Source organism: Apis florea, unplaced genomic scaffold, assembly GCF_048593485.1.
Source record: "Apis florea isolate Af1SG1 unplaced genomic scaffold, ASM4859348v1 contig_3758_pilon, whole genome shotgun sequence".
Lineage (NCBI taxonomy): Eukaryota > Metazoa > Arthropoda > Insecta > Hymenoptera > Apidae > Apis > Apis florea.
In genome coordinates this window covers 1042039-1053135 of record NW_028256839.1, presented here as the reverse complement: position 1 = coordinate 1053135, position 11097 = coordinate 1042039, and the positions used below count along the sequence as shown (strand labels likewise).

Below are 11097 nucleotides of genomic sequence, written 5' to 3'. Positions count from 1 at the left end.
TTGTAAAATATTGGTACAAATTTAAAAAGATATTAATTTATTATTACCGATTTTACTATATTCATAAATTTTTATTCTATCTATAATATTCTATCTCTTTAAATTAAAAATATAAATTTTAAATAATAATATTAGCACGTTTATTTTATGATTAATAATTTTTATATTGTAAAAAAATTAATATGATAAATTTTATAGATTATATTATTTTCTAATATATATATGAAAATATTTATAAAAATATTTATAAACTGAAAAGAATAGAATTAGAATAGAAATAGAATTTAGATCGATATAAATTTAATTTATTTCGAATGAAAGATAAACATTAAAAAGAGAATAGATCGCTATCGATCTAAAAAAATGATTCGACCTCGGGAGACATTTGAGCTCGCAAAAAGGCAGGTCCGCGTCAACAGTCAGGATCGCGATTACGAGGAAGCTACGAGGAAGTCGGTAATGCCCCCTCCAACGTCCCATGGTATTTCCCACTCGATTACAACGCTTCGATTATTTCCGTTCGCGCCGTATAACCGGCTATCCATCTATCCTTGTTTAACTGAAAGGGTCGCGCGTTCCGGTGGTCCATTTGTCTCCGTTCGTCGAACGCATTATACGGCACGGCAAGTCGCGCGCATGCGCGTTGACGCAAGTCTCTCGCAGCGTGCGAGAGAGGAGTGGGGGGTATGGCGGCAAGTCGCTCCAGTGGAGATCGCGACTCGCGGCTCAGTCGCTCGCTAGCTACGAGATTGGGTAGATTAATTTTATCGTGTATACATCGCTTTCAAATACTCGCGAGACGAATCAAATCGTGTCCAAGGTGAAAAGAGACCCGTTTCGTGTTTCGTATCCTTCTCGAATTTGTCTAATTACTCCCTTGTAAACCTCCGATAACCTTAAGACTCAGTGAATAAGAGACGAACAAGAGTGCGAGAGGGAGGGAGAGTGATTCGAGTGTGCCGACTGTGATACACTTAGCCGCGTAGATAGCCGCTCTGTGATATACGCGTACACACATGGATATTTCGATACCTCTGGACTTTTCTCGTATGGACACGAAAAGCTGTTAATAAAGATATTCAAGCTTTTAATATTGTTAATTGCGAATCCTACTTATGTGCAAAGATAAATGAGAAATTCATCGAAGATATTGGATATGGATATATAAATAAATACGTACAAGATAGTGCAAACGAAAGAAGACGGAGATAAGAGAGACACGGACGGAGAGAGATAGAGAAGAGTAGCGGAAGAAAAGATACACGTGCGCGTGGTCGGTGTCTCGAGGATACCTGTGGATGCCAGGCTGGAGTTGCGACGTATTAGGGCGCGGATTTCTGTCCGATGACCGCCGAGGAGATTCATTTCGATTCACTAACCGATCTTCAGTATTGATATTACGCCGCATCAGACGGTTTATCAGCTAAGCTACAACTGAGGTAATAATGTTATTCTTATTTCTTTTTATCTTAATTTTTACTAAGCTAAATATCATTTTTTAGATAGTTTTGCGAGAAACTTGTTTTATTATTTCGTAATATTTTTTGATACATATAATTATTTTTCTTTTAATTCAATATTATATCATTAATCAACACAAATTTAATCCATTTATTTTTGTTAATGATATTAAAATTAAAAATGATAAAAAATTTAATACAATGTTTATAAAATGATTCTGTGAAAGAATGATTTAAAATTTCTTTGAAAATTATAATTTAAAATTGTAATTTTCTTAGTTTAAGATAAATTTCGTACAATTTCCTTGAAATTAGTTACACCTTTTTTTTAAAAATATATGTTTATAATCAACATTAATATTATACGTATATTTTATAACATTATATATCTATTATAAGAAAATGAATAATTGTTTTGTTTCACTAATTTCTTTTTATACTAATAATTGATTAATATAATATTGGCAATTACTAAATAACATTTGTTAATGTTATAATTTATAATTAATATATTAATAAAACATAATATTTTCATGATTTATCATATTTAAATTTTCTTTATCATATATAATATAACGAATTATGAAATTATGGATTATTTTTAATAGCATGCTTTCTTATTTAACAATTTATTGCTTATGATGACTGCAAAGTTATTCGTATTTACCTTATAATAGCTTAATATGTTAATTTTCTCTTTCCGGAAGTAGCATTAAAATATGTAAAAGACAATTTATCGCAAAACATCCGAGACAATTGTTTAATTTTCTCTCTTTTTGCTTATCAATGAGTTTCATTTAAACTCGAAATCAGCTTAATTAATAATTTTCAAGCGTCATTTAACTCATCGAAGAATTTCATCGAATTTATGATTTATTACTATGATAAGTAGCTTATCAGTGCAAGGTGTATCGATCGAAATTTTAGATTTTGTAAATAAATTTTCTTTATCTTTCTTTTATGGTAAAGTATAAAGTGTAAACTTCGTTATATTTATGTATAATGAAAAATATTTTTGACATATACAATTTATTCTTTTCTCAATTATTTGTAATTTTAACTTATTAATTTAATCTAAATTGAAAACAAAAAAAAGACCCGAAAAAAAAGATAATAATTACGCAGAATTATAGATGATAAAAGTTATAATAATTTTTTTATTATTCTTTTCAACCTAAATAAACCGTGAAATTAAAATAATTTCATATTATTTAAAATTATTAATTCTCATATTAACATTCGCTAAGGGAAAAATGTAAATTCTTCAATTTTATTAAATTTTTCAGAATAATTAAATATATTTTATAACACATATATATTAATAAATGTATTATTAAATGTATTTTATAAATATTATGCGATTAAGTAATAGATAATACAATTAAGAGTTTGTAATAAGATTATACAAAATCATCGATGGATAAAATGAAATTGAAAATGATAAAGGAAAGAAAAATTGACATAACCCTTTTGTTTCCTGTACACTTCAATTTCTAACTGTGTGAAGGATTTATACACTTCTCCTTCTCCTCCTGTTTTCTTTTCCTTCCACTCATGCACGCGCACGCGCAATAGGATCGCGCGCACGCACACTACTGACGCGAGTGTACAACGCGACGTGACGGCTAAGCGGAGCGGCTGTTGCTTACGCTCCTTGATCGTTATTCAGGAAGTTGCACGTTATCATTTACATAACACGTGAGCTCGAACAAAATCATGCATAATTCCTTCCTCCTTAGCGCAGCCGCGTTACCGCTTCTCTCTTTATTTTCCTTTTTTCCCCGATTGGAAAAAAAGGAGAGAAATTTATTCGTGTCGTCTTTCTCATCCGCCAAACCAAACGTATTTCTTCCAAATCTACGTCAGACAAGCGTCTTCTTTATCTATAGTAGGTTAGTCTGTTGACTAAGATCCAGCCAGCGGTTTTTCGACACATTTACTTCACAAGTATTCACGTGATCTTTGCGGTCGAATTATAACAACTTATGTTAATATTTAAATATTGAGAGTGTGTCAAAAATTATTGTTTTATACTTGTTCGTTATAGTATTACTGAATTATAAAATTTATTTTTTATTACATATTAAAATAAGAAATTTTTTTATTCAATAAGCTATACGTTAAATAATGGGGAAATTTAACATTGTAAAAATATTCAGACATAATAATTTATTCGCTATAAAAAATTATTTTATTCGGTTAATTTAATCGGTGGTACACACTGAAGTTTATAAAGATAGATATAAAATTTATGTAACTTTCTTACTCTCTGAATATTTTTACGATGTTAACTTTCGCTATTACTTAATTTATCACTTATTCTACAAAAAATATATACCTCAAATAAAATTTATGTTTTTATTAATTACTAAAAATGAATATTTTTTATATTAAAAACAGTTGTTTAAAAATATATAGATGATAAACAATTATTTTTCGCGTACTATTACTCTTTATTATGGTATAAATCTCTTAAATATCGTAAACTCGTACAGCAACATAATTATGCGATAGATTAAGAAAGAAAAGGTAAAGAAAAAAGAAAATGTATCAAGTTTTGTCAAGTCTGATTTAAATATTTATATTCATATGTTACATTGTTTCATTAAATTTCATTAAATTGTATACTATTATATATATAAAATATTGCTATCTATATAATGAATATTAATTATACATTAAATTTTGCTAGATTTTTATCATCGTTATCATTAGATATTGATTTTCAATAATTGACTATTTAGAATTGAAATTGAAAAATTAATTTTCAATACGAAACCTTTTTTTAATTGCTTTTAAACTTAATTTTTAACTTTCTAATTCTTCTTTTTATGGTATTATTAATTATAATAGCTTTTCTTTATTCTTGTATCATAAAATTATTGATATTTTAAAATAAATATATAAAATAATGTTTACAATTAAATGTAAATTGAGAATATTTGCAATTAAATAATATTTCTTATATATATATATCTATATATCTATATATATATAATGTAAAAGAATGTCTTGAAGAAAAATTAAATTTTTGCAAATTATTTAATTGTTCATTATTTAAAAAAATATATAAAATTAATAACTTTTAATAGTTATCTTTAATAGTTAATTTTAATTTGAATATTACTATGTAATGCAATTTTTATTCTTTCTTACAAGCAATATATAATAGCAAATAAAAATTTTTCTCCTACACTTTCGTTCCGTTTTATCGATTAACTCGAATCTATTCATAGTGTCACACACTTTTAGTCTAACGAATTGAAATTCATCGAACCAACGAAAAAAAAAAATTTAATTTTCGAAAAATTAATACGTTAATATATCATTTTTATCAGCGTACGAGGAGAAAAAGTATTATTCTCTAACTAGAGAATGTTCGGTTGAAAGGTTTTTACGTCCATTTTCTATCGCAGTGAAGAGAGCTGATAAGAGGTTAAAGGGGAGAAACGGCGTAGGAGGAAGAGGAAGTGGGCGGTGAGGGTGGTGGGAGGGTGAGAGAAGAAAGGCTTTCGAAACGTAATTCCGGCCGGAAGAGCCGGGAACCCGGAAGTGAGAGAGGAAGCACTACGGGGTGGCAGGGTGGTAAGGGGGATGGAAAATTCTCCAGAGCCTCGAGGGAGGGCTCGATCGATCGTTAAGATCACGGACGAGGTGTCGACATCTAACCACCAGCAAATTTCTAGCAACTCCTTTCGTTATTCTTACCTGATTCAAGATGGATTATTGAAAAACTATTTTTCCATTTTTTTTTTCATCTTCATTATATTAATTAATAATACTATAAATATAAATATATAATAAATTCTGGAAATTTATATTTATATTTATATTTTAATATTTAATAAAAGTATTTGAGTAACTTTGCAATAAATGAAATTGTTAACAATAAGAATGTGTATATTAGAGTTAAATTTTGTCGTAATTATTAAATATCAAAATTGTACGTATGAATTTTCTCTTATTATATGAGAGAAAAATCTGATCTTTTAAAATTTCAATATTTTTTTAATTATAATTTTTTATTGCGAAGAAGAACAAAACTTTTAAATACATGTATAAAATGTTTAGATCTTAATGATTTATTATATTATAGCTTTATTATATTCCCAGATGAAATTGTATTCAAAACATGAAAGAATACTGATGCTTTTGAGGATTAATTTCATCCCTTCAAAAAGAAAAGCAATTGGAAGATCGATTATTGAAGCGAAAACAAACATAAAAATTGATATACAAAAATATTGATTGAGATTTATTTATTAAAATTATTTATAAGCAATTGAAGTTTGCATTAGACGAAATAAAACGGAGATAGATTTAGATAGCTCTATTTTCGCCATACGTCTTTCTTATTTTATCTCTATCTCATTTGATCTAACACAAACTTCAATTATTTGTAACTTAATAAATAAGTCTTAATTAATATTTTTCTATTCTATAGAAAATTTTTATGTTTTTGATCTTTAAACTTAATTTTTAAATTTTTAAAAATTTTTCAAAGATATCACAAATTATATTTACATTTTATACACAAAAACTTTTTTTATTATCAAGATTTTAGATTAATTTCCTTGTGAAATAATGTTCGACTATTTTTATGAGCATTTATATTTTAAATTTCTATTTGATTTTAATTTTTATGATGATAAAATCTTGAATTTAAATATATACATTTAAATTATATATATATATATATATATATATATATATATATATATATATATATATATACATATTTAAATTAAATTTTTTTTCAATTTTCTCAATGGATTTAAATCACGAAATTACGAAATAGATATATTATAATTCTATGGTTAGGATATTCTTAAAATTAATATACTTATCTTGACTAAATTTCAATATTTGTGGAACTTTTTTTTGAATTAGGTTCTTTGAAATACAAAGACGAAACAATGTAAGTTATATTTAATATTTTTTTTTATTTTAAATTATATCACAATCAAATATATAGAAAATACACATGAATGATATGAAAGGTATAAAAATAGATATAAAGTAAAACAAAATAACATGATAAATAATAATATATTATTATGCTATTTTATATATATGAATATGCAAATAAATATAGTTTCATTATATTATTTTAATAGTATGTAATAGTAATGGAAGAGATAGAATTTTCTTTGGAAAAGAAAAACAAAATAATGAAATATTAAAGCAATAATTTTGTATTTTAATTTATATTTATTTACATTCTTCTACAGTTTAAAGAGATAGATTTTAAATTTTGTATTCTAAAATATAAGAATTATATAATAAATTAACTTATCGCATAAAATATTATTTTCTTAAATTCAAATTATACTATCTATTTTTTAAAATTTCATACGCATAATTTTAACTTGCATTTACTTTTATTATACACGCATAAAGATATCATTGGATAAGAATTATACAAAAAATAGTCATTATTGTTTCCAATGACTCAATGAAGGAAATGAATAAGAATTTTCTAAGAAGCAATAGAGGGAAAGATAGAGAAATAAGAAGACTTTGATTTGTATATAGCATTGAAATCTTCAACGATAATTATAAGTGAAGTAAAATTGTAGTAATTTTTTCATAAAAATCATTAATTCTCCTTCATTAATTTTTTTTGTTTTCATTACAACAGGAAATTTTGATATGTGCATATTTTAATGAAATTATTCTAATTTATTTTGTAATTTTCAAACAAAACCATTTTATTGAATAATAATTATAGAGTCATCAATAATCATAGAATATTAATGACAATTTTATTTTTCATTTTTGATTGTGATATAATGACAGAAAATAAAATGATAATTGCAATTAATATTTATTAATGATGAAATGAATTTCATTCATTTGATCAGATAAAATAAGGAATAAAATAAATTAAAGAAAAAAAAAGCTTAAAAAAATTAAAATTTGGAATTATAATTTGAATACTTTTCATATTTATTATGGAACCATATGATTCCAGATATGGTTCCAGAATATAGAATAGAATTTATATTCCGTATGTTATATTATTTTTAAAAAAACAAAATGATTTGTGATTGTTTTATATTTAAGATTTTTATGCTATTACAAATTTTCACGCAGTTTCACTTAATTTTTCCTAAAAGTATCTCGTATTATCATTCGAATTTCTAATTTCATTTTAATTTAAAAATGTAAAAAATTCAAAAGTTTATAATATTTATATTTATACAACATATTTTGTATAAAATTTTCATAAGATATTCGTTAAAAAAAAAAAACAGAAAAAAAAATAAAGAATATCTCGTATTTCTACTTTCTCTTTCATTTGAATGAATATAATAAAAGAATATTCTACGTTTTTCAAATCTTTTGTTGGACTTTCAAAATAAATAGTTGAATAATACCAATGCAAATTTTTTGAATGAAGCATTTCTTTGTACAAATTTCAAATAATTTATAAAATTAAATTATCTTTTTCAAAGTTATACCCGTATAATAAGAATATCTTTCATACATATTATAAATCCACAATGTAATAAAATGTAAAGAAATTTTTGCATCAATATAAGTATTCGATGCGAAAATAAAATACATGGAATATATATTTTTGAAGAAAAAAATTAATCGCGTAATGAGAAACATTCCAGAATACGTGTCCGCCTGATTCTCTTCTTCTACACCGCAAGGAAGAGAACCGGTCTGTATCCGGACCGGAAGCGCGGACCTTGGACTTTTCTTTTTCGCTATCTTCGTCTTGTTCCTTCGTTCTTCTTTCGAAGAATTCGACGAACGGTCAATTCGATCTTCTTCCCTCCACCGATCCTCTCCTCTCTTGTGTCTCTTGCTTCCTTTTCCCTTTCTCTGTTTCTCGAGAACCAACGCTCTGGAGAAGTGTCCCTTCCTTCTCGTTCGTCCGGTTAATTCCAAGAGGGAGCAAAAGGAAGCAGACGGTCGCGATAGATGGCATCCGGTTCCCTTCTTTCGAGGAAAACTCGAAGGAGGAAGTCGCGTTTAAAATACCTTCGCCGGTTCTTCGGTTCTATCGGTTCTTTTCCTCTCTTCTCGATCCTCCATTATTACTTGTTCTGTAATCTTAGTTTCAGAAAAAATGATCAAAATCTTTTTTTTGATCGGAAATCTTTGACATAAAGGATTAACGCGAAAAATTTCGACGTTGATCGGATCATTTATCTTCAGGAAGCAAAAGATATACCAATGATTGTATAGATAATTGTAAAGATGCATTATACTGTTTTTTTTTTCTTTTCTAAAATTATTTTTTTACGTATAATAAATAGTAAATAATAGTTCTTTATTGAAAATGTAATATTGAAATATTGAAATAAATTATATTGAAAATTGAATATATTAATATAAATAATGATATAGATCTATTTAAAAGAAGTTAGTAATTTTCTATTTATATTTGATCCATTTCTAAAAAAATAATATCAAGTTTTGCTATGCAGCTTGAAATACTTTTATACAGCAGAAGTAATTTGCAAGTTATTTTAAGTGGTCACGTTATGTGACTCACTCGGTAGGTACTGAATACATATAGTATGCTTAATAGAAAATCAGAGAGTAAATATGATTGCAAAAAATCATTTGATTAATTTATGTAATTCTTAGTTTCGTTAATAGAACATGATATTATTTGTACCATATAAAAAGATATATCTTTGTTTCGTAATTCAAAGATTAATATTGGCAAGATAAAAAGAATGTAAGATCGTTATTATGTACAAGTTAAGAGGATACGAGTGCGCGCGCATTCTTCTGTGTTCTACAATCGTAAATTAATTATCTGTATTATTCTATATATTATTCTATACACTATTCTTGACAAAAGATTTTAAACCGAAATTTTTTAAAATTGTTATAATTTCAAAAATGTAAAATTTTATAATATAAGTATAAAATGCAATGGGAATGTTAAATCAGTTGTATATGAAATAAATATAAAAAAGATTTTTGTTTATTAAAAAAGAGAATACAGTGAAAAAATAAATGATTAAATTGGAAAAAAATACGAGAAGTCAAAAGTCATAAAATAAAGTCAAGAAAATATTTGTTATTATAAATTCACAAAAAAATAAACATTATTTTTTAAATAGTGACCTTTCTGACGCCCCTATATATATCTACTTTTATTAAGGTTATTAACTTTATATCCAATTACCATTTGTTTTATCATTGTTTTGTTCTTAATAATCAACAAAAATTTAAATTATCTTTTTCTTTTTATATTTATTATTAAACATACCGTATTTCGAGGATTAGAGTATTTTTAAAAATTTTCGCATTCGGTTGAACAGTTTTTGTTAGAATCATATTCGTGACAAAACTTTTCTCCCCATCTATTTTTCTTTGACTTCCTTTTTTATATAGCTTCTTTTTTTTTCATTTGTTCCATCTCTTTGATCCCTCTTCTTCACCTTCCGCTCGTTCGAAACTTCTTAATCTCTTCCCGCGCGTTGACCCTTTTAGCTTACAGCAAGATCTTGATTAATCGATTCTTAAGTTATCTTAAAAATCTATTGATTAAATTAAATTAAATATTAAATTATCAAGATCAATTAAGTATTTAGTTGAATTCTTATTTAGTTCTTTCAAAATTAATTTCAGAACGTTTATAAAATTAAATTTTTAAACTTGAATTTTTATTGACAACATGCATTGAAAAATTTATTTCTAAAATTATTCACATTTTATAGAAATTATTTTAAATTTAAATATCATTTACACACATTTTATATAGATAATATATTTACATTTAAAATATATTAATATTCAAAATTTTAGAATCTCTAATATTGTATTTATGAAAAAAATGGAATAAAATAAAAAATAATGTATAATTTTGTGTAAATTATTTTTTTTCTTTAATAAATTTATTAGAAATTTTTTCTTGTAATACATTCTTACTTATATAAACATGTAACATGTTATTTAGATATATGATTTATATCTGTATTTATCAGATGCAGTTTTTAATCATATATATGATTTTCCAATTAATTAATCTATTTAAAATTATTTCAGTATTATTAAATATTCAAATCTATTATTTCAATTTATGATAAATTTTTTTTATTAATAAATATACTATACCCTTTGTATTTGTTTACGAAACAATATTTTGATGATCGATTTTTTAAACAATTGATATGAAATAACTAAATTTGCAAATATAAAATATTCTTTAACATAAAATAAAATAATCTTTAAAATATCATTATATTTTGAGTTTCTTCAAAGATTAATATTTATACATCGCTTGTTTAATCTTTTATTAATTTAAAAATTTAATCGTTTTACTTTAATCACAGTATTTTGAATCATCTAAAATGCCAAAAAAGTTTATATTATATCATATTAAATATTCTATACTACCTTAATCTTCTAATATTTATGTTTATTTTCATTTCTTCTCTCTCTCTCTCTCTCTCTCTCTCTCTCTCTCTCTCTCTCTCTCTCTCTCTCTCTCTCTCTCTCTCTCATAGTTCATAAAATTTAACATTATTTTACAAGAAATTTAATTCGAAAATTTTGATTTTAATAAAAATATATATATATATGTAAAATATAACAAATTATATTGATAATTTTTTTTTTTTTTTTTTTTTTGAGAAATCTGTTTCAAAGATTGAAATTAATT

General features: G+C 25.0%; 1 protein-coding gene across 1 annotated transcript in view; it reads left to right on the top strand.

Annotated features, from left to right (window-relative positions):
* The first annotated feature begins 728 nt into the window (after positions 1-728).
* Positions 729-11097, top strand: part of aop (ETS variant transcription factor anterior open) — a 43774-nt gene continuing 33405 nt past the window's right edge. The window contains exon 1 of the mRNA XM_086914951.1: positions 729-1439. The gene's annotated coding sequence lies outside the window, so the exon portion shown is untranslated. The remainder of the gene's footprint in view (positions 1440-11097) is intronic.